Here is a 23882-nt window from a genome sequence, read left to right on the forward strand (position 1 = left end):
TAGAGATCTTGCTTGGCACACCATACTGGCATATAATCTGATTCTTGATAAATCGGACCACCACCAGCTTGGTCACATTTGTGCATGATTCTGCTTTAAAACACTTTGGGAAGTAGTCAATAGCCACCAAAATGAAACGATGTCCGTTCGAAGCTTTGGGCTCTATCAGACCAATCATATCAATTCCCCACATGGAGAAGGGCCATGGAGAGGAAATGAAATTCAACAATGTCAGAGGAACATGAATTTTATCTGTATAAACTTGACACTTGTGGCATTTCTTCACACACTTGCAATAGTCAAATTCCATTGTCAACCAATAGTAACCTGCTCTCAACATCTTCCTTGCCATAACATGTCCATTGGAATGAGTACCAAAGGAACCTTCATGGACCTCAGTAATCAATAAGTCTGCTTCATGTCTATCCATGCGTCTGAGAAAAACTATATCGAAGTTTCTTTTGTAGAGCGCATCACCATTCATGTTGAAATTGTCAGCTAATCTTCTCAAACTCTTCTTATCTTTCAAAGATGCCCCAGGCCGGTAAAGACTTTGGAGGAAACACTTGATATCAAAATACCAAGGCTTTTCATCTTTGACTTCTTCAACAACAAACACATGAGTTGGCCTATCAAGGCGCATTACAATCAAGTTGGGAACTTTATTCCAAAATTTTACCATAATCATTGAAGCCAATGTTGCAAGGGCATATGCCATCCGGTTTTCATCTCGAGGGATATGATGAAACTCAACCTTTGTAAAGAAATTTGAAATCCTCCTCGCATAGTCTCTATACGGTATCAAACCAGGTTGATTCGTCTCACATTCACCTTTGATTTGATTCACAACTAAAGTTGAATTTCCATAGACGTTAAGGTACTTGATTCAAAGATCAATGACCTCTTCGACCCCCATAATGCAATCTTAATGCTCATCCATATTGTTTGTACACTTGAAAGTCAATCTAGCTGTAAAAGGAAAATGAGTACCTTGAGGAGTAATAATCACCGCCCCAATGCCATTACCATATGAATTAACAGCTCCATCAAATACCATGCCCCAACGGGAACTAGGTTTTGGCCCTGCTTCAAGCAATGGTTCATCACAATCTTTCATTTTTAAGAACGAGATCTCTTCATCAGGAAAATGATACTGCACTGACTGGTAATCTTCAATCGGTTGGTGAGCCAAATGGTCAACCAAGACACTACCTTTAGTCGCTTTTTGAGACCAGTATTTAATATCATACTCGGACAACAACATTTGCCAATGGGAAATTCTCCCAGTTAAAGCAGGCTTCTCAAAAATTTACTTGATTGGATCCATTTTGGATATCAACCAAGTAGTATGATTCAGCATATACTGGCGCAGACGGTTAGCAGCCCAAGCCAATGCTCAACAAGACTTTTCCAGCATAGAATACCAAGTCTCACAGTCGATGAATTTCTTACTGAAGTAGTAAATTGCATACTATTTCTTTCCAGTTTCGTCTTGCTGACCCAGAATACAATCCATACTCTCTTCAAGCACTGCCAAATACATGATCAATGGTCTTCCTTCAACAGGTGGAAACAGAATCAGAGGCTCAAGCAGATACTCCTTGATACTATCAAAAGCTTTTTGGAAGTCCTCGATCCAATCACAAGACTGGCCTTTCCGAAGAAGCTTGAATACTGGTGCACGTATGGCAGTCATATGCGATATAAATCTTGAGATATAATTCAAGGGGCCGAGAAAACCTCTGACTCGCTTCTCAGTTTTGGGCGCATGCATCTCCTATATTTCTTTGACCTTGGCAGGATCAACTTCAATACCCTTCTTAATGACGATAAATCCCAACAACTTACAAGAACGAACACCAAAAGTACACTTATTGGGATTCAAGCGGAGTTTGTACCTCCTCAAACACTGGAATAACTTCAAAAAATGCTCAACATGTTCTTCCTCATAACTTGATTTGGAAATCATATCATCAACATAAACTTCAATCTCTTTATGCATCATATTGTGAAAAAGAGTGGTCATAGCTCTCTGGTACGTTGCACCAACGTTCTTTAAACCGAAAGGCATCACTCTATAACAGAATGTTCCCTAGGGTGTAATGAATATGGTCTTCTCCATATCTTCAAGTGCCACCTTGAGCTGATTATAACCGTAAAATACGTCCATAAACGAAAAGGCTTTGAATTTAGCTGTATTGTTTACCAACATATCTATATGTGGCAGAGGAAAATCATCTTTTGGACCAGCTTTGTTCAAATCTCTGTAATCAACACACATGCAGACTTTTCCATCCTTCTTAGGAACAAGCACAATCTTGGCCACCCACTATGGATATTCGGAGGTTACGAGAAAACCAACATCAATCTATTTTTGCACTTCCTCTTTCATCTTTCCTGCCATATCAGGATGAGTTCTTCTCAATTTCTGCTTCACCGACGGGCATTCTGGCTTCAACGGTAATCTATGCTCCACAATCTCAGAATCCAATCCAGGAATGTCTTGAGAGGACCAAGCAAACACATCTGAATACTCTCGAAGAAGATCAATCAACCCCTTCTTAGCTTCTAGACATAGTTGAGACCCAATCTTGACTTCCTTCACATCATCTTCGGAACCCAAATTGACTAATTCAATCTGCTTTTCGAACGGCTGAATGGCTTTTTCCTCATGCTCAAGTAAACGAGATAATTCATCAGACACTTCTTCATCATCAGTCTCTTCATCATCAGTTTGGAGAGGGAGTAGGATCATTATATTCAATGGGTTTGAGAACCAACTTGCATAATGATTTGATATTTTGATTTTAGAGAAGTGAATTATGACCAAATATTATGCAGATGTAATATTATTATTTATTTATGTTTTTTGTGATTACCAAAAAGCAAAAAGTAAAATAAAACATCATAGATGCGAATGAATAAAATTATCTTTTATTGACGATAATTGAAATGCCTAACAATGTTCACTTCTCCCTTAGGCATAGGAGAATGATTTTTCTTAAAAATGAAAAACAAATTACTTAGAGCGATGAATAACAGAAGGAACGTCAATAACAACCCAATTGTTGCAAGTCTAGCCATGCGTCACAAAGTTGGCACAAGCTTCATCTTCAACGTCACTGTCCTCAAGCACATCAACTGAGTTTTGATCATTACCATGAAGGAATCCTCCACTATGAAAGCTAGGTTTCATAACTTCAGTCTTGATGATGAACGGTCCTGGTTCCAACCCTATTCTTGTTCTCAGTAATCTTTACCATACGGCCCCATTGATTAGTGCTGCCAGCCTCGATAGCCCTTTGCGCATCCTTCAAAGAAGACATGGGTGCCCCAATTTTGTTTACTTCATCGGTAATAGTTAAGGCTTAGAACGGTGTTCCAACGTCCTCCTCAGCTTCAACATAAGAAAAGGATGACAAATGGCTCACCAAAAATTCCTTCTCTCCATCAACAATGAGAAGCTTGCTGTTCTTCACAAATATAAATTTTTGGTGTAGAGTAGACGTTATTGCTCCTGCTTCATGAATCCATGAGCCTTACCAATAAGTAGCTATAGGCCGGATGGATATCCATCACTTGAAAAGTAATTTGGAAATCACTCGGACCTATCTTGACTGGAAGGCCCACTTCACCAATGACGGTTTTACGGGAACCATCAAACGCTTTTACTATCATGCCACTGTACCTCATTAAGGCGCCTTGATAAGAAAGTCTGGTAAAAGTTGAATTTGGAAGCACATTTAGTGATGACCCAGTGTCAACCAACACATTGGACATAGCGTCCTCCCTACAGTTCATAGAAATATGGAGTGCCAGATTGTGATTTCTTCCTTCCTCGAGAAGCTCTTCATTACAAAACTCAAATTATTGAAAGAAGTAATGTTAGCAACAATGTGGTCAAACTGATCCAAAATCACATCATGCTCAACATAAACTTGCTCGAGCACATTCTGTAACTCCTCCCTATGTGCCTCAGAATTCATCAATAAGGACATCACATAGATTTTTGATGGCGTTTGGAGCAACTGCTCCACCATATTGAATTCTCTTCTCTTTATCAGCTTCAGAACTTCATCATCATAACTAGCCTTCAGTTTGTTGGATTTACCAGACTGACACACTGGAGAACTAACTGGATTCACCACTGGAATCTCTGCCTTCTTTTCGGCTGCAACATCTTCTACATCTTTTGGAAAAACCGAACCGAACACACGACCACTAAGGGTCACCTTTGCAATATAAATAATATTTACCACAGAGTCTGCAACTGGGAAAGGAACCTCTTGACCATTCTCAACCATTTTGGCATTATACTAATAAGGCACAGTTTTATCGGATGCATACGAAACAGGGCCCGCTAACCATATTACCAACGACGATACTGATCTATTAACATTGTTGTTGTTGCTGCTATGGAACTGGATTACTACCCGCTCATGGGTCTTAAACACTAGTATAGTCACGTTTACATCATTTACATCTCTCGATTGACAAATTTAGATAAGACCTTCATCCATCAACCTCTGAATATCTCTCTTGACAATAACATATCCTCGAGGGTTCACACTGCATATCACACAACCATCATGGTCATGATCACAGTCACTGACCAAACAACCATCATGGTCATGATCACAGTCACTGACCAAACCTTGTACTCTCCAAAACAACCATCTACCATGTTGACAGAAGCATTATCATGAGTAGGCAACGAATTAGCTTTCACATTAGGAGATCGGTCCTCAAAGGACACCATCCCACTTTTTAAAAGCTTTCGTACTTCATACTTCAATGGATAAAAGCTCTCTATGTCACGGCCAGGTGCTCCCTGGTGAAAGGCACGGTGAAGTTCAGGTTTGAACCACCATGGAAGTGGCTCAGGGATTTGCGGAGGATTTCTGGGTTGAATAAGGTTTTTGAGAACCAAAGATGGGTACAATTCTGCATAGGTCATAGGAATAGGGTCAAAGGAGACCTTCTTCCTCTCAAAATTTTGTTGTTGATTATTTTTTTTTGTTGGTTCTTTGTTGCGGTTGTTGTTGTTGTTGTTGAATCAGAACAGATTGATTGTTGGAATTGTTTGAAAAAAATGGAATCACTGAAGAAACTTGATGTTGATGTTGATGAGGTTGAGAACTCTTTCTGACATGAGGCCTCCTCTATCTCCCCACAGTCAATGAATTAGTTTCCCCCTCCTTCCTTTTGTAGAAACTACCCCCATATTTATTGTTGGACAATGCTTCTTCTTTAGACAGACGTCCTTCTCGGACTCCCTCTTCTAACCTCATCCCCATATTCACCATTTCTGTAAAGTCATTGGGTGCACTGGCAATCATACGTTCGTAATAAAATGAACTAAGCATCTTCAACAAAATCTTCGTCATCTCTTTTTCTTCCAATAGTGGACTAATATGGGCAACAAGTTCCCTCCACCTCTAAGCATACTCTTTGAATGTATCCTTATCTTTTCTGAGACATAGACCTCAGCTGGTCTCTATCGGGCGCCATATCAACATTGTATATGTACTATTTAACAAAGGCTTCACCCAAGTCATTGAAAGTACGGACACTTACACTGTCTAACCCCATATACTATCTCAAAGCAGCACCAGTCAAACTGTCTTGGAAGTAGTAAATCAACAACTGATCATTATTAGTTTGAGTTAACATCTTTCTGGCGTACATCACAAGGTGGCTTAGCGGACAAGTGTTGCGCTTATACTTTTCAAAGTCAGGGACCTTGAACTTCATCGGGATCTTCAAATTGGGTACCAAGCAGAGCTCAACAACACTCTTCCCAAATAAATCCTTCCCTCTCAGAGTCTTTAACTCTTTACGCAACTCGAGGAACTGATCCTTCATTTCATCCATTTTCTCGTACAGGTCTGGACCCTCAAATGGCTCAGAGTGGTAGATGGTATCCTCAATATGAGGCAGAGTATGAACAACTGGAGGAGGTACTGACATGACTAAGCTAGAGGCAGGCTGAGACACAAAAGTGGGTGGATACCCCTCAGGCATAAAGTTGGATGACATTCCCCAAGGGAATCCAGCAGGCATGACCGGACAGGATTGGCTGGTAGCAATAGGAACTGTCGAGGTAGCAACCTCAGAAATAACATTCCTCTATGGAGGAGTTGCAGGAGTTGGTGAAGACTGATTCTGTGCAACAAGAGCAGACTCCACTATAGCAGTTAACATGGAAATTTCATCCTTCAACTCTCTATTCTCTTGCTCTAAGTGTTCCATGATCTTTGGTTGATTAGCACGAGTGTTGTATCGGTGAGTCAACTTGACTTAATGACAGAAGAATAATTGATAAGACATCTGGCGGAAGAAAACCTGTTACGCAAATGATGCATGAAATGCAATGTTTTTGTTTATTTAATTTCAAGGAACATATGAAGTTCTATTTGCAAAAAACTTAAACAATAACAATTCGATTGACCATAAAATCTCTTTTTATTCATAAAAATTTGGAAGGATTACACTGAGTACGATTTCCAAAACCAAAATACAAATACAAGAGAAAAGGAAACTAATCATCCTAAAGACCCCTTAGTAACTGTAGCAGATGATCTGGATGAGGGCGCGTACTTCCTTCGGATACGTCGAATCTCGGACTCAAAGGAGGCCTTCATCTGAGTTTTTTCAAGGACAAGATGATCAACAATCTTCTTCTAAGCACCGGAAGGCTGAGGCATACTAGGGAATATAGACCCTTTGGTTCTCTCTGTCTCTTCATTACTCGATCTTCAAGAAGTTCAATAAGCGAATCCTTGTCTTCCGACTCAAGCTTCAACTCTTCATGCTTTCGGCTTAAAGCATGGGACCGCTCTTCCCACATATCTCTCTCTTGCTTCATCTTAGTGAGTGCGTCTTCCAATTCTTCTACATCTTGGTTAGGGAGAGTTGATGGCCCAGCCACAACCAAAGACATAGATCTTTCACAAGCATACGACATCTTCAGCTCCAAAGCTCTCTTCTTCACCCAAATAGTGTAAGCTTCTAAAGCTACACAGTTGCATGGACCAAGCTCGGATCTTTCCTATGCACATCATGCCAAGCATGTATCATCTTCTATGTCAAATGTTGGGGATCTTTACCCTCTTGATAGAAAATACCTTCTAACTGAGTGTTATTAGGTTGGTCTCTCAAGGGGAACCCAAGTTCACAACGAGTCAAAGCAGGGTTGTAGTTGATTCCTTTTGTAGTGGGAAATTCATGATCATCAAACTATTGACAAGCTAGAGATCAATTAACAAGAGTCGCCACCGCGCTTTTATTATTTCCAAGGGAAAAAGGAAAACGTACGAACAAAACCTAAATAGTAACAAGTTTTCAAATAAAAACTAGTAAGGGGGTTGATCACACAAAGGGAAGGTGTTAGCACCCAAAGTGTCCTAGGTACTCCTAGGGAGCCCTTTTTGTGTGCATATGTATTTTGTATAAAGTGATGTTTACAAACAAATAGAATGGAGGGGTGAGAAAAGAATTTATTAATTATATTTTTGCGTTTGACAAGACCTTCGGTCTTGTGCCTACGTACCAACATATGAATGAGGGATCAAAACCTCGTAGTTCATGCTATAAATTTCAAAATGAGTGTGTTGGTTTTAACAAAATTTAAGTTTGAAAGGAACAAAGGCCTGAAAATGGTTTGAATGAGTTAGTTCTTTTTGGCTTTTTGAATGTTTAAGTCAAGTATAGTTAAATTTATTTACAAGTTTGATTTAAGAAAATAAGTTTGAAAATGCAATGGCATAAGGCCAAAGTTTCTATCTTTTTACAAAAGTGGTGAAAGTTTACAACAAAAATAATTCACACAAAGAAAGTTTTGAAAATGGAGGGAGAGATTTTGAAATTAAAGAAATGAGGAGAAGATAAAGAGATTTTAAAAATTAATGGTTAGTAAGTTAGTAGTTAGTTTTGTTTTGCTTTTTGATTTCAAGACATTCTTTGAAGAACACTAAACCCACTTGCCACAAGCATGGATCCTTGAACAAAAACATCTTCCAATGGAAGGAAAGAAGACCAAGTTTCCATACAATACCATGGAAGAGGGGAGACTTACAATCTCACTATCTAGAATGTTTATGCCTTTTGTGTCACAAATTTAGCGCTATGTTAAGCAATTGTAATTGGACTTATGTAGAAGTCATAACTATTTGAGGATGAGCAATAAACTTTTGGTGTTAATGCATGTTGGAGACATAGTATTATGAACTATGCTCATTAAATATACCACACATAAAAAATATGCAAAAGGTGTGGCCCAATCTCATCCATACTCATGCTAATCTTTCAATCAACTAGTATTAGGACTTTGAGATATCATTGACCAAATGGAAATGAACGGATGGAGAAGGGGAATTAGATGAAGAGGGAAAGGGATAAATGAGATCACAAATTGGTCAAAGGAGGACTTTTACCAAATTAATATTATTCATTCATTTTGGGAGATGGAATGTACATTCCATCAATCCCCTAAATCCAATAATATTAACTTGACAAAGTCAAATCAACCTTGACCAAGGCCCAACAACAAATAATAAACTCAATTAAGTCAATACAAATGGTCAACACAATAAAAATGGAATTTATTCAATTAAAAATAAAAAAATAATGCATTAAACTCAAATATGTTTTGTCCAAATCCTAAAATCTCATCAAAACACCAAATAAATAACCATGAGATTTATCATAGGTCAAACAAGGTCAAAGGACCTTGGAGATTTTTTTTTTAATAATTTTTGGACACTTAAAAATATTTTTAAACAATTAAAAACAAAGGCAAAATCAATTAATTCATGAAACATATTAATAATGATCCAAAAAATAATTTTGATTCAGAATATGAAAGAGAAAAATATTTGAATTTTTTTTGTGAAAGTCCCATTTTTTTGGATCAATATTAAATTTATTATGAATTATTGAAGAAAATAGAATTAAAATAAGATTCAGAAAATGCTAAAATATGTGGACCATCATATCTCCCTCATTAATTGAGGTGGCAGATCTGATGATCCAAAACACGTGTTCCACCAATGTCCTAGTCAAACGCACTATAACATAAGTAATCATAAGGCACGGTCAAGATTAAAACGTGAGAATTATATCCCATGGTCCAGATGCAAGCCACGTCATCGCCGGAGCCAGAGCTCCGGTCATCTTCCCCGGTGAGCTCCACCGGACTGGTCAAGATGAACCATCACTAAAATACAAAACAAGAACATGATTTTAAAGAGAAAACATCACTGAGCACGAATATCACTACCAATTCATCCAATTCCAACTATATTGATAGATATCTGGAATTGAAAAATGAGGTTCATGATATGAGTTGCTTCGATTTGGCCTCAAAGCAACCCTATCATCTTACCTACATTGGTAGGACTTCAAAAAACTTAAGAATCAATGGAATTGAGAAACAATTTAAGAGAATCGAAGAGTTTAAAATTCTTGCAAATGACCTTCAATGGAGGTCTGAGCTTGCTAGATCTTGATATGAATCGTGCTTGGCTTCACTTCACTTGCTTGTAGAAGAGGAATGGAAAGGTTTAGAAGCAATGAACTCCTGGAGAATTGAATTCCAAAACAGTGGAGATTCAAGCTCAAATTCAAACGAATTTCTCAAGGTTATCCTCTTAGAGTGAAGGGTTTTCAATGGGGATTCAAAGCTGGCGCAATGTGTGTGTGATTTCTGAGCATAAGGGACTCAATTTATAGGGAAATCAAATGATATTTGCACACGCTTTCCACTTTCCAAATTTGGTAAAGTGATGATACCATGCTGCATGGGCGCGCATAGGCCCATGGAATAATGGTTTGAAAGTCCAAATGAATGATCAGATGCTTTGAAGATGGATTGGATTACAAGGTACATGTGCATTGTCACTTGAAGATTGATCCAAGCTAGATGATATCAACCTGTTTAAGCTATGCACAACCAATGAATTTCATGTCCAAAATGAATGCATTTGAGCTCTTTGGAAAGGTGAGATCAAGAGGAACAAGTTTGATGTTGAACACTTTTTCATTTGGAGCATGGACCGTGGAGAAGTTTGAGGTTGAACACTTTCTCTAAAATAAGTTCAAAATGGTCACAATGTCATTTGGATTTGATATGATAGAGTTATGCATTTTTGAAGTTTGGAAAAATCACTTGATCAATGGTATAGGTCAAAAGTGACCTATAATGTAGCCTCATATCACATGTTCAAAGAAGTTGAATTAGCTCCTACTACAAGAATCAAAATTGAAGTAGACACATTGAATTTGATTGTGCAACTTGGAAATATTTCATCTCAAAAAAATTGAACAAGTTATGGCCTTGGGAAGTTGACTTTCAAATTAGGGTTTAGACAAAATGACCTATAATGTTTCAACATAGAAAATGACTTTCCAAACAAAACTAGCTCTAGGTCTCAACATGAAAGTTGTTTATAATGTCACTTAGAGTAGGTTTGTGCTTGTAATCATTTTCATATGGTGAAAAGTGTAGAAGATATGGTCTAGGGAGACCCGATTTTGATTAGATGAATTCATCTGGCCAACCACCATCAACCAACTTGCTAATTTCCAATTCTCTTGACTTTCCTTGGCTCATGGTAGATCATATATGCATAAGATGATGAAATTTTAAGTGTCCCTTGATAAATTTGATCAATTGGTGAGATAGCTTGTTGGAGAAGTTACTCAAGATACCCAGTCAAACTAGGGTTTCTAAGGCAAATCATCCTCAAACTCTTGAAGCAAACTTGATCAATATAACATGTAGAGAGCATTGGGACTCATATATGATACTCATAACCATTCTTGAATCAATTATTGGTTGTGTTCTTTGTACATGAGGGTCTTAAACCTTAGATGTGATAAATGAATCAATGAGATCATGCCATACCTACAAAAGAGTTAGACAAATACAAAGACGTATTTTTGGTACTTTGGTTAGTGAAATCATAAAATACAAGTATGGTATAATCACAAAATGCTTTGTGATCTCTCCCAAGACAAACCCAATGAAGAGGGGTAAGGAGGATGCCAAGGTATGATCCCAATGCTAATGCTTATGATGGAAATGCATGAGGGATCTAGGGTCAAAATTGAGGTCTTACACCTCCTTATGTACCAATTAGAGGCACATTAGAGAATTCACCACAACTATCAATAATATCCATATTGTACAGAAGAGGCACATTAGTGAGAGACATAAGTCTCTGAGACCATAGGGATCCACATATGATGTCTAGAGCCAATGTAAGCCATCTCTTGATTGATCTCCTTGCATTGAGGGTCTTAAACCCTAGATATGAGCTTGATGAGGCCTTGATGGATGCATACATTACCTACAAAAGAAACAAAGTTATACATAGACATATTTTTGGTTTTTTGGTGAGTAAATAATGAAAAAAAAGTATGATACAATCAAATGTGCTTGGTGATCTCTCCCACTGCAAACCCAATGAATGAGGGGTAAGGAGGATGTAAAGGTATGATCCCTAAGCTAATGCATATAATGAGATAACATGAGGGATCTTAGGGTCAAAATTGGGGTCTTACAAAGACCTGAAAGGGAAATCCTGGAATAAATTAATGACATAAAACAGAAAATTTATCTTGGTAGATTGAGTACCCCACCTTGGGGAAATCTAGGCAAAAATTAGGGATTATGGCAAGTAACTGCATTCGGTTGGTCCTAATCCTGTGATGCAGTTTTGAGCAGTCATTTGGTTGTGATTCATCATTCTTAACCAAAGACAAGCATAATGGATGTTGAAGTTTGTAGGAAGAGTAGTGATCATTGTATTCAATGTAGCCCTTTTCCATGTAAATTACCATTTTCAACCTTTGTAAAGATCTATGGAGTCTCGTCAATTACAAACTACCATTCTATTAAAAAAAGTTTAGCTTTTATCCAATTATTTCTATTCTTACTTACTTATGTTAAATAAAATTGAATTTTTATGATGATAATTTTGAAATAAATTAATGAATAATTATTTTTCTTAAAATAATAAAAGCATTCACTTTAAGAATAATCGATTTCAGTAAGGAATGTCAACAGCAATCTGAGAACAGATAAGTCTTGAAGTGTGAAGCATTGTTGGTCTTCCCCAAGCAGTTGGTTTGGTAACTATTTCCCTCCCTAGCATTTCTTCATTTATCCCCGACTTGGTCGATGAGTTTCTCCTCAGGTAATTTATCATCCCTAGTAGAGTTGAGCTGATGATCGGTACCTTTGCAAATTCATTTTCCCTAGCCGAGGTGCTCATGGATATCCAGAACCTCTATTTGGCTTCTAGATCCTCCATTTGCATTTGTTTGTGTTGTATAACCGCGACAATTTCTCCCTAGTGTGAGTCAGATCCGGTCATCATAATAGCAATCATTGACATGCATAGTCATGCATAAAACACATCATCAAATATTTCATTATGCATTTTATTGCATTTGATTTTTTCTTCTGATCCCTTGCTTCGGTAATATTATTTACTCGTGCAGATTTGGTGTGCTTGTCCTCCTTCAATTATAGAGTGCCAGCCGCTTAGGCAGAAAAAGTTTAACCTTTCTCATCCCCCACTAAGTTATTTCCTCGTGGATGACTATTATTTAATTTTCCTCCCCATATAATTATCTAGATGAAACCACTCCCCTTGAGTTATATCCTCATTGGGTTGAGTCTTTGTTTGACCGTTTCTTTCTAGTTATTACCTAGATAGATATTTTGGTCCCCCGAGAGTCTATTACCAAGTAACTGGTGATATTCTTCTCAATGATGAGTACATTAATTTTTTCCAATACCCGGTAAAATGTAATCTACTTCATTTGTTTTCCCCAGCGATTCGTTTACACAATAAGTTTATCCTTGATATGTTCATCCTAACCGGTGACGAATATTCTTCCTTTTTGGTTTTCTTACCAATAAAAGGTAGTTGTAATCCCAATTTTATTCCCCAGAGAGTCTATCCTTCATATGTTCACTTTAACCGGTGACGAATTTTATCTTCTCTTTGGTATTCTACCCAGTAACTGGTAGTTATAATTCTTACTTTCCCCAGCTGAGTTTATCCTTGATATACTCACCTTCATTGGTGACGTATAATCTCTCATTGGTATTCTATCCAGTAACTCGTAGATATAATTGTTGGATAAATAAAAATCCAACGTCACCCTTAGGGATTCGAAGGGGCTTAACATCCCAACCCATGGCGCTTAGAGGGAGCTTACAAACCTCGCTTTAGGTGCAGCCCATGAGGGCTCATACTATAAGGAAATAAAGTTGCACCCTCACTAACAGGAATTGCTTTTAGCGCAGTGGTAAGCGCTTGATCCTACAAGTGGTATCAGAGCATGGTCATGGGTTCGAATCCCCCCGGCTGACACTGCGGGGGAGATTGTTGGATAAATAAAAATCCAGCGTCACCCTTAGGGATTCGAATGGGCTTAACATCCCAACCCATGGCGCTTTGAGGGAGCTTACAAACCTCAGAGCGCAGTGGTAAGCGCTTGATCCTACAATAATTCCTATTTTCCCCGACAATCTATCCTTGATATGTTTACGGATATTCTTCCTCATTCCCCAGGTGGTTTATCCTTGATATGTTCATCCTAATCGATGACGAATATTCTTCCTTTGAGTTTATCCATGTTCACTTTAACCAGTGATAGATACTCTCTCTTTAGTATTCTTCCCAGTAACCAGTAGTTGTAAATCCTATTTGATTTCTCTCCCCAGTAGGTTATTCTTACACAGTTGACTGGTAATGAATACACCTTTTTTTTTCTCAGCGAGTCATCCTTGATATGTTTACCCTAACCGATAACAAATGTCCCTATGTCAGAATGTATTATCTTTCTACTCAGTAAACGGTAATAGATAATATATCTCTTATACTCCTATTTTTAAGATCATTCTACCCCAGTTAAGTTTGGGCGTGTATTTCCTCAGTGAAATCCCAATCCTCTATTTGGTTTGAGTATTTCATCTTTGTTTTGATCTATTCCTATCCCCCGCAGATTAACCTTATCCCCAAACCGAGTCTTTCTATTGATTTATTTGTGTGGAAATCGCTCGTGTCTCCAGCAGTTTTCAAGTCGTAGCCTAGCCTACACATATCATGTTATCTCCCCTAGAGTCTATGTTTCCTCAGTGAGCTTTCCTTATGGAATGCGTTATGCTTTTGTGGAATTTCAGTCTCTCTGAATTTTTTTCCTTTGTGGCAATATATTCCCCACAAAGATTATTTTTACATTCATATCATATGCATCATGAGGTCTCTTAAGGACCAAAATTTGTTTCTAGATGTTGTTATTGAAGTCCATTCTACTGAGTCAATACAAATATTTTAACCTTCATATCCTTAGTTAGAATGTACTTAAATAGGGGCAGCTGTAAGACCTCAATTTTGACCCTAAGATCCCTCATGAAATCTCATCATATGCATTGGCTTTGGGATCACACCTTGGCATCCTCCTTACCTCTCATTCATTGGGTTTGCAGTGGGAGAGGTCACCAAGCACATTTTAATGTATCATACTCTATTTTTCTTTGGTTACTAACCAAAATTCCAAAAATATGTATATATATAGGTTTATTTCTTTTGTAGGTTGTGTGTGCATTCACCAATGCCTCATCAAGCTTATATCAAGGGTTTAAGACCCTCAGTCCGACGAAATCAATAAAGGGATGGTTCAAATTGGTTCTAGACATCATATGTGGGTCCACGTGATCTTCACTTATCATCTTGATCAAGAAATCACCAAGAGTTTAAAGCTTGTTTGTCTTGGAAGCCCTAGTTCATCTTGGTATCTTGTGTGACTTCTTCAACACGTTTCTTTAATAATTGATCAAATATTTAAAGGGATACTTCATATTACATAATATTATGCATATATGATCCTTAATGTGTCCCAAAGATCAAGAGAACCTCAAGTTTGCAAGTTGGTCCAAGGAGGTTGACCAGAGAAAGTCAACTGGTAAAAATTGGGATTCCCTAGACCCTATCTCCTACAATTATTGTCATATGAAAATGATTCCAAGATAAACGTTACTTACTATGACATTCCAAACAAATTTCATGTTGAGGTCAAGAGTTATTTTTCCTAGGAAAGTCATTTTTATGGTGAAAGATTATAGGTCATTTTGTTTGTGCCCTAGTTATGAGGTCAATTTCCAAGGACCATAACTTGCTCCAGTTTTATGATCTGAAGACCATCCAAGTTTCATGATCAATTTCAAGATATCCTCTCCAACTTTTATTCTTTCAGAAATGTTAAATTCAACTTACAAAGTCATCTTCCAAGAGGAAACATTATAGGTTATTTTGGGCCATTAACATTGAACAAGCAATTTTCCTCAACTTCTAAAATGCATAACTCCTTCATGCCAAATATAAATGAGATCTAATTTGTGACCAAATTGAATAGGATTGAAAGAGATGCAACTTTGATGAAGGAAATGTTTCCATTTGAAGCTCATAGCAAAAGTTATTCAAGGTGGAAGAAGTGGTCATTTGACTTGGTACTTAGAAATTTTTCAAATATGTTTGATTTCCCAATCTTCCACCTCATAATTCATCATGATCCAAGATTCAAATGGAAAAATGTACAACATTAAAGTTGTTACCCTTGATCTCACCTTTCCAAAAAGTCCAAAATGTCTTCAGTTGGACAAGGTTTGAATGACTTGTGCATGGTTACTCTTCATGGTTTCATTTGGATGAATTTCATGATCATTTCTCAACTTCAAATGTATGGCTTCATGTGACACTTTCAGCATCACTCATAATCATTTTTGGACCTTTTGACATCATCTCATGGGCCTATAACACGCCCATGCAAGCATGAATCTCACTTTTCCAATTTTGGCCAATTTTTGAAGTGTGCAAAAAGCAATGAGCGTGGCTATAAATACATGACCCTGGTGATCAGAAATGGGATCCCTCTTACCCAAGCTTTGAACCCCTTCTTCCCCAAACACCAGTGAAAGGATAATATTGAAGATTTATTGAGAAATCGAGTTTCAATTCTCATTCTGTTTTGGAATTGAAACTCCAATTATCCAAACTTTTTAACCATCCAAATCAATTCCTTCAAGCTTCTAGAGTCAAGCCAAGCCAAATTGGAAGCAAGATCAAGCTAATTTGAAGCTCCTCTAAGGTGAGATTTAAGAAACTTCTCCTCTTTGATTCTCCCTTATTTCTCATCCATTTTGATTGATTGTTGGTTTGCTGAAGTCCTACCAATATAGGCAACAAGATTGAGTTGCTTTGAGGTCAAATCGAAGCAACTCGGTTCATGATCCTCAAAATTCAAATCCATGTATCTTTCAATATACTGGGAATTGGAGAAAATTTAGGCTAGATTCGAGCTCCTGAGCATTTTTTCTTTAAAATCATGTCCTTTTTTTTCATTTTGGGGAGGGTTAGTGGTCATCCAGTTCGGTGAGATTCATCGGAGAAGATGACTGGACCCCTAGCTCCGGTGGTGTGTTGGCATGTTCCCAACCCTTTGATCCGTTCAAAATGTTTTAATCTAGGCCCTTGGTTCTGATTACAATTGGTGTGATGTGTTTGACTTGGTCTATCGTAGATAGCACGCGCATGGCCATCAGATCTGCCATACCAATTAATGAGGGAGATATGAGGGGCCTTGTTTTTCTGAATTTCATTATATTCTCTAAATTTCCATTTAATCCACTTATTTTATTTTATTCATAGAAATTTCATTTTTAATCCAAAAAATATGAAACTTTCACCAAAAATCTTTAAATATTTTTCTCTTTAATATTATGAATTAAAATTATGGTTTGGATTAATTTTGGTATTTTTCATAAATTAAATGTTTATGTGCATATTTTTAATTGTTTAAAAATACTTTTGACTTTTTAAAAATAATAATTTTTTTTGTTTAAGATCCTTTGACCTTGTTTGACCTAGGATAAATCCCTTGGCCATTTATTTGGTGTTTTGAAGAGATTTTAGGTTTTGACCAAATTTAAATGCATTTTAATCCATTTTGAAATTGGTTTTTTATTGATTAAATGTATAAAAATGTTGTTGAGCCATTTTTATGGTCTTGTGATGTTTGACTTTCTGTTTGAGCCTTGGTCAAGATTGATTTGACTTTTGTTGGATCAAAATCACTGGATTTAGGGGATTAATCAAATGTACATTTTATCTCCCAAAATGAATGGATGGTTTTGATTTGATGAAATTCCTCCCATGATCAATTTGTGTTTCTATCTTCCCCTCCCTCTTCATCTTCATCCCTACTCTTTCCCATTCCCTCATTTGACCAATGAAATCTTTAATGTCTAAAGGCTAATTGATTCATCAATGACCTTGTGTCAGATGAATCAATATAAGCATGACTGAGATAGGTCCTTCCCATTTTCTTTTAGTGTGTGGTATGTTTTAGAAGTTTGGTTCTTTGTACCAAATCTCTAACATGCATTAACACATATATTTTTATTGCCCTACCTCAAATAGTTGTGACTTCTACGTAAGTCCAATTATGATTGCTTAACATAGATCTAAATTTGACCCTCAAGGCATAACATTCTAGTTAGTGAGATTGTAAGTCTCCCATTCTTCATGGTATTGTGTGGAGACTTGACCTTTTTTCCTTTCATGGGAGCTAGTGGCCTACTTGTTGAATTATCCAAGTTGGAGCCCTTATCATGGAAGATGTCTCGGTTTAAGGATTCACACTTGTGAATGAATGGTTGAGTATTCTCCAAAGAATGACTTAATCAATTAAAAATCACCTCTAGCACCACTTACTTTCGATAAATATTTGACTAACTCTTGCTCCTTATGCTTTTCCTTTTAAGTCATTTACTTTATGCAATTTAAATTTCAATCATTTATCATTCATTGCTATTTACATTTCATATAACTTGTTTATGTTTAAGTCCTTTTCTTTTTGCTCATTTGAGCCATGTGTTATGATTGTATATACTTGTTTGTGTGTTTTGATTTTATTTGTGGTCTTAGGACCCTAAAACACCTAGTAACAACAAAAACCCTAAAAAACACATGGTAGACTGTTGAACTTGATCTGAGCTTCTGGGCTTAGAATTAGGCAACATTCCCTTTGATAAAGGACTTGGCCAATGTCAACATTCTGAAAATGAGCTATCTCTGATTTTGCCTTCATCTGGTGCAAGACATGGAAATTTCTTGGATTCATCTGCTACTCTATCTTTGTGCTTAAGTGTTATTTTGATTTTATGTCTGATGTTTTGTTCCAAGTTGATCAAAGAATATTTCATCTGGTACATTGAAAGACAATGAATATTGCTAGCTATTGGAATGATTGCTTCGATGTGGCCATCTTTATTTGATGCCTTGATCTTCATGATGTTTGGATATTGCTCATTGTTTATTGATCATGGCTTGATTAAAGTCCAAAGGAAAATGAGTTTTTATATGACATTCTTGTCTGTTGGATTGCATCGTATTAGTCAGATCTTTTCAACTCTTAACTTTTAATTTGTTTTTAGGATAGCCTCTTCATCTCCTCCCACTTCTTAAATATCAAAATCTCTCCCTCTTTTCAAAAGCATTTCTTTGCTTGTGATTTCAAATTTAGACATTGTTTTAATGATTAGAAACTTTGGCCTCGTGCCATTGAATTTTTGAACTTCTTTTCTTAAATCAAACTTGTAAATAAACTTAACCAGATTGACTTAAATTTTAAAAGACAAAAAGAACTAATAACCCTATTCAAATTTTTGGCTCTTTGTGCATTTTCTTATTAAACTTTTGTTAAAAGAAATTCACCAACTCAATTGAAATATTTACCATGAACTATAAGCTTTTAATCCCCCATTTTTATGTTGGTACTGATTGCCACATTGGTAAGTCTATGTGAATCGTGACTGCAAGTGCACAATCCTATCGTGTAATTTTAAAGATTATCGAACCCACAAGGACTAATAATCGAACGTATCGTGGTCTGAGGTTACTATGTAAATCTAAGGAGAATGATTGTTTTAAGATTGGAGGGATGAAGAGAAATAACTATAGAATAGAATAAAGATAAAGATATAAGATATAGGGGATATCGGTATGTAATACATCAATCCTCGGGGATTCGATAGATAGTTGGTGTAATCTTATTGGTTAAAATATTCTTCAGTAGAAATTATTTATAGAAAGGACTTAGCCTCACACTCTCGTTTTATTGACTTCGACCATACTCCTAAACCAGAATGCTTGGCTCTCGCGGTCTCATTTTGAATTTAAAAGTACTTTTTGAATAGAGATAAAGTCTAATTAATCCTAAAGCGCTCTCGCTGTATTTAGGATCAATGCGTAGTTTCAGCTATCTAGTTAAAATCTCAAACTCTCGTTTTTATTGACCTTAACCTTAGTTTTTTGTGTACTCTCGTACGAAAAACAGTTTGATTAAAATAAGAAACTAAAACTAGAAAAATAAATTTTTAAAAACTAACACCAATTATTTATTGAATCTCGTCGTTTCGATGGTCTTTACATACCGATCCCTAAGGGTTTAGCCGGACATGGATCTAGTGAAAGACATGGCAATTAAGGAACTAAATATACAGTAAGGCATAAATAAATAAAATAGTAAACAATAATAAACCTGGATTGCAATTTAAGAACTGGAATTGAATCTTGAATCTTCGATTAAATAATTCTAGCAGGCTTTGGCAATGAATACCTCTTACAATTGAATCCCAAATGCATGAAAAATATTAAACCATAATAGTCCCCGATATGGAGAAACTATCACTTTTACAATGGTAAGAAACTGCCTAGAAAACTAAAAGAAAAATAAAGCTGAACAAAAATTAAGTGTAAACTAAAAACTGGAAGAAGAGAGAGTCCATGGTGGAGTCTAAGAGGTCCTTTATATATCCTTTCCATAATCCTCATTTGTAGCAAAAGTAGTGGAAACCGTGGCTAAAAAGGTGGAGGAAAAATAGGAAGACTAGGTTGTGGCAGTTGCCACAACCCTAGTTTCATGCTGAGTGGCGAGCGCCACCTTTGTAGCAACTGCCCACCACTTCTCAAGGGTTGGTGGCGGGCACCACCTCCCTCTTGGCCCAATGTGGTGGGTCCCACATCCTTTGGGTAATGGGCGCCACAAGTCCATTTGCTTTGGTGGCCCATTATCCCATTGGATGGTTCATTTTCTTTTCATTTCTTGTCTTTTTCTTTCCTTTTTTCTATTTCCCATTTTTCTTGTTGTAAACCTTTTAATCGATGAATACCTATAAATAAACATAAAATACTGTGTAATAAATAGTGTTAATCGAGTGAAAAGAAGTTCATATAGAGCCAAAAATATGATACATTTTCGCGTTATCAAACTCCCCCATACTTAAACATTTGCTTGTCCTCAAGCAAATGCCGCATACATGAAAAAGTTTTGTAATGTATTTGCAGCATATATTATCAAGACTCGTGGAAAACACAGTTGCATTCGGATACTCATTATAGTCTATAAACTTTACCTTGGTTCAAATTTGTATTAACAAGTACTTACTTCCACACTAATGGTATCGTTAGAACAGGTGTTATTGGAGATAATCTATTTAGTACAGGTGTTGCTGAAAGAGATGTCAGATGGGGAGGTGTATGTTACAGGTGTTGTTGAAGGAGATGTTTGTGTTGAGCAGACTGAGGGGGAGAAGAAGCACATGTGTGTTTAATGTGTGTTTACTAGTTGCTATTTTAGCTAGTAAATGTATGTTTTATTACCTCTGCTGCTAAACTGTTGATGTGTCTTTTTTACTCTTGTGAACAAATGGTCTGATGAATGTTTTAGCCAAAATTTGCCAAAGGAGGAGTTTGTTGGTTCTATGTGTTGGCAACAATTTTGGTAAAACCTAGAGTGTTCACAAGTTGTCACAACTGTTGTCTTGACATAAGATAAATGTACCTGCATGGTGTTTAAAATGTGAATATGTAGGATTTTACTGAGATGTTAGACCCGATGTCATGACATTTGTATACAGAACATTCAGTCTGAATATTATGTATTGTGTGAATGCATTTTTTATGCTAATCTACGTATGATTGAACACGTCATTCAATCAGTAATTACAACCAGATTGACTTATTTTCCAACGAGATATAATCAGTTGTCATGAAAAGATATGAATGGAAAATAGTTTTAGGGTTTTATGATGTCCAAGCCCAGCCAAATGATTCTATAAATAGGGCATGGAAAACCTGGTTTTATACACAAGAAATAACGAATGAAATATTAAGAGAGAAAGTCTTGTGTGGTCGTGTGTATTGTAAGCCATTCATTCATCCATAGATGATTGAATTGGCCTGATTTTTGAGTTGTAATTTGTCCACTCTAAGCTTTGAAGCATGAGTGTGTGTTTACTTGATTGAAGCTTTTAAGCAAGATCAAGTATGTGTTCTTGAAGAGTGTCTTCTTTTCATTGTAATTCTTATTTTATATCACTGCTGTGATTAAGGGGGAGTGAGTATGATCTCATATCTAAGAGTGCTTAGGTAGAAGTCACACGGGTAGAGATTAGGTGAAAAGACTGTAACTTGAAGTTATTTACTGAGAGTCTTTGAACAAATTTTGTTTAGTGGATTTCCTTCCTGGCTTGGTAGCCCCAGACGTAGGTTAGTTTGCACCGAACTGGGTTAACAATTGCTTGTGTCTCTTGCATTATTGTTCTTTATCTTTTATCTTGTTTATATTGTTCAGATATTAGTGTCGTGACATTACCTTCGACATCTCATTTCTGATACCAGAATTTCAATTGGTATCAGAGCAGGCATCCTGCTCTGGTTCTGGGTGAGATCTAGGGACGTTACTTTCTGGTACTGTGGATAGAAACGGAGTATTTGTTCACAGACCACCTATTCTAGATGGATCCAATTATGACTACTGGAAACCTCGAATGGTAGCCTTCCTAAAATCTTTGGATAATAAGGCTTGGAAGGCTGTTTTAACAGGCTGGGAACATCCAGTTATTACTAAGGGAGGAGAAGCTACAACTGATAAGAAGGCTGAGGAACAATGGACCAAGGAGGAGGAGGATCTAGCCCTTGGTAACTCTAAAGCATTGAATGTTATATTCAATGGGGTTGATAAGAACATCTTCAGATTGGTGAACCACTGTGAGGTGGCTAAAGATGCTTGGAATGTTCTCAAAACCACTGATGAAGGCATCTCTAGAGTGAAGATGTCTAGACTGCAGCTTCTCACTACCAAGTTTGAAAATTTGAGGGTGAAAGAAGATGAAAATATTCATGAATTTCATATGAATATCCTTAAAATTTCTAATGCCTCAGGAGCCCTGGGTGAAAAGATGTTAGATGAAAAACTAGTGAGCAAAATACTCAGGTCACTTCCTAAGAGATTTGCCATGAAAGTGACAGCCATAGAAGAGTCTCAAGACATTTCCAATACGAGAGTGGATGAGCTAATTGGATCCCTCTAAACATTTGGATTGGGAATGTGTGATGGATCTGAAAAGAAAGTCAAAAGCATAACCTTCATGTCAAACACTAAAGAGAAAGAGGAAGAAAGTGGTCAAGATACTGATAAAGATTTGGCAGATGATATAGCAGTATTGGGAAGACAGTTCAACAAACTTCTGAAAAAGATGGATGTAAGGTCTAAGTATAATGTCAAGAACATCTCATCTGACATCAGTAGGTCCAATAATGTTGGAGAAGAACAAGATCTGATGAAAAGTCCAAAGAAGGAAAATGAGTTCAATGCCATGAATGTTATGGGTATGGACACATTAGAGCTGAATGTGGGACCTACCTCAAGAAACAGAAGAAGAGTCTTGCTGCTACTTGGTCTGATGAAAGTGAAACAAAAGAGTCTGCAAATCTTGTGACTACCTTGACTGGAAGATGGGGTTCTGATGAAGACTCAAGTGATGATGAAGTAACCTTTGATGAGTTAGCCACTACCTACAAAAAGTTGTGTCACAGAAGTGAAGAAGTGTGTCAAAAAGTTGAAAGTCAGAAGAAAGTGATAACACAACTGGAGAATGATAAGGCAGAAAACATGGAAACCATCTTTAAGTTGAAGACCGAAGCAGTGTTCTTGAATTCCAAACTGGATGAGATGACAAAGTATGTCAGAATACTAAACAATGGATCTGACACCTTAGACAAAATTCTCCAAACTGGACAAATGGAAGGAGACAATCTGGCCTTGGTGTTACTAACCTAATAGCTCACACCTCCTTCAGAGTTTCAGCCAATGAAGACTGGTCTTTTCACAGTGGATGCTCCAGACACATGACTGGAAACAAAAACCTGCTAACTGACCTTCATCCTCATGCCACCATCTATGTAACCTTTGGTGATGGAGCAAAGGGTGAAATCAAGGGGATTGGAAAGCTAAACTTCCATGGAGTCCCTAACCTTGACAATGTCCTACTTGTTAAAGGACTGACTACAAACCTAATAAGCATCAGTCAACTATGTGACCAAGGTTAAACTGTAAACTTCACAAAAACTGAATGTCTGATTACTAATAAAGAAAATGAAGTGATCATGAAAGGAGTTAGGTCTAAGGAAAACTGTTATATGTGGAGTCCTCGAGAAACTAGTTATTCATCAATGTGTACTCTAGCCGAAGAAGAAGAAGTGAAGATATGGCATCAAAAAATTGGCCATTTGCATCTTAAAGGAATGAAGAGGATTATATCTGTTGAAGCTGTCAGAGGATTCCAAACTTGAAGATTGATGAAGGAAGAGTTTGTGGGGAATTTTAGATTGGAAAACAGACAAAGATGTCACATCAGAAGCTCAAACATGACACCACTTCCAGAGTGCTAGGACTTCTCTACATGGACTTGATGGGGCCCATGCAGATGGAAAGTCTTGGTGGGAAAAAGTATGCTTATGTGG

The sequence above is a fragment of the Lathyrus oleraceus genome, chromosome 4 (assembly GCF_024323335.1).
Source record: "Lathyrus oleraceus cultivar Zhongwan6 chromosome 4, CAAS_Psat_ZW6_1.0, whole genome shotgun sequence".
Taxonomy (NCBI): domain Eukaryota; kingdom Viridiplantae; phylum Streptophyta; class Magnoliopsida; order Fabales; family Fabaceae; genus Lathyrus; species Lathyrus oleraceus.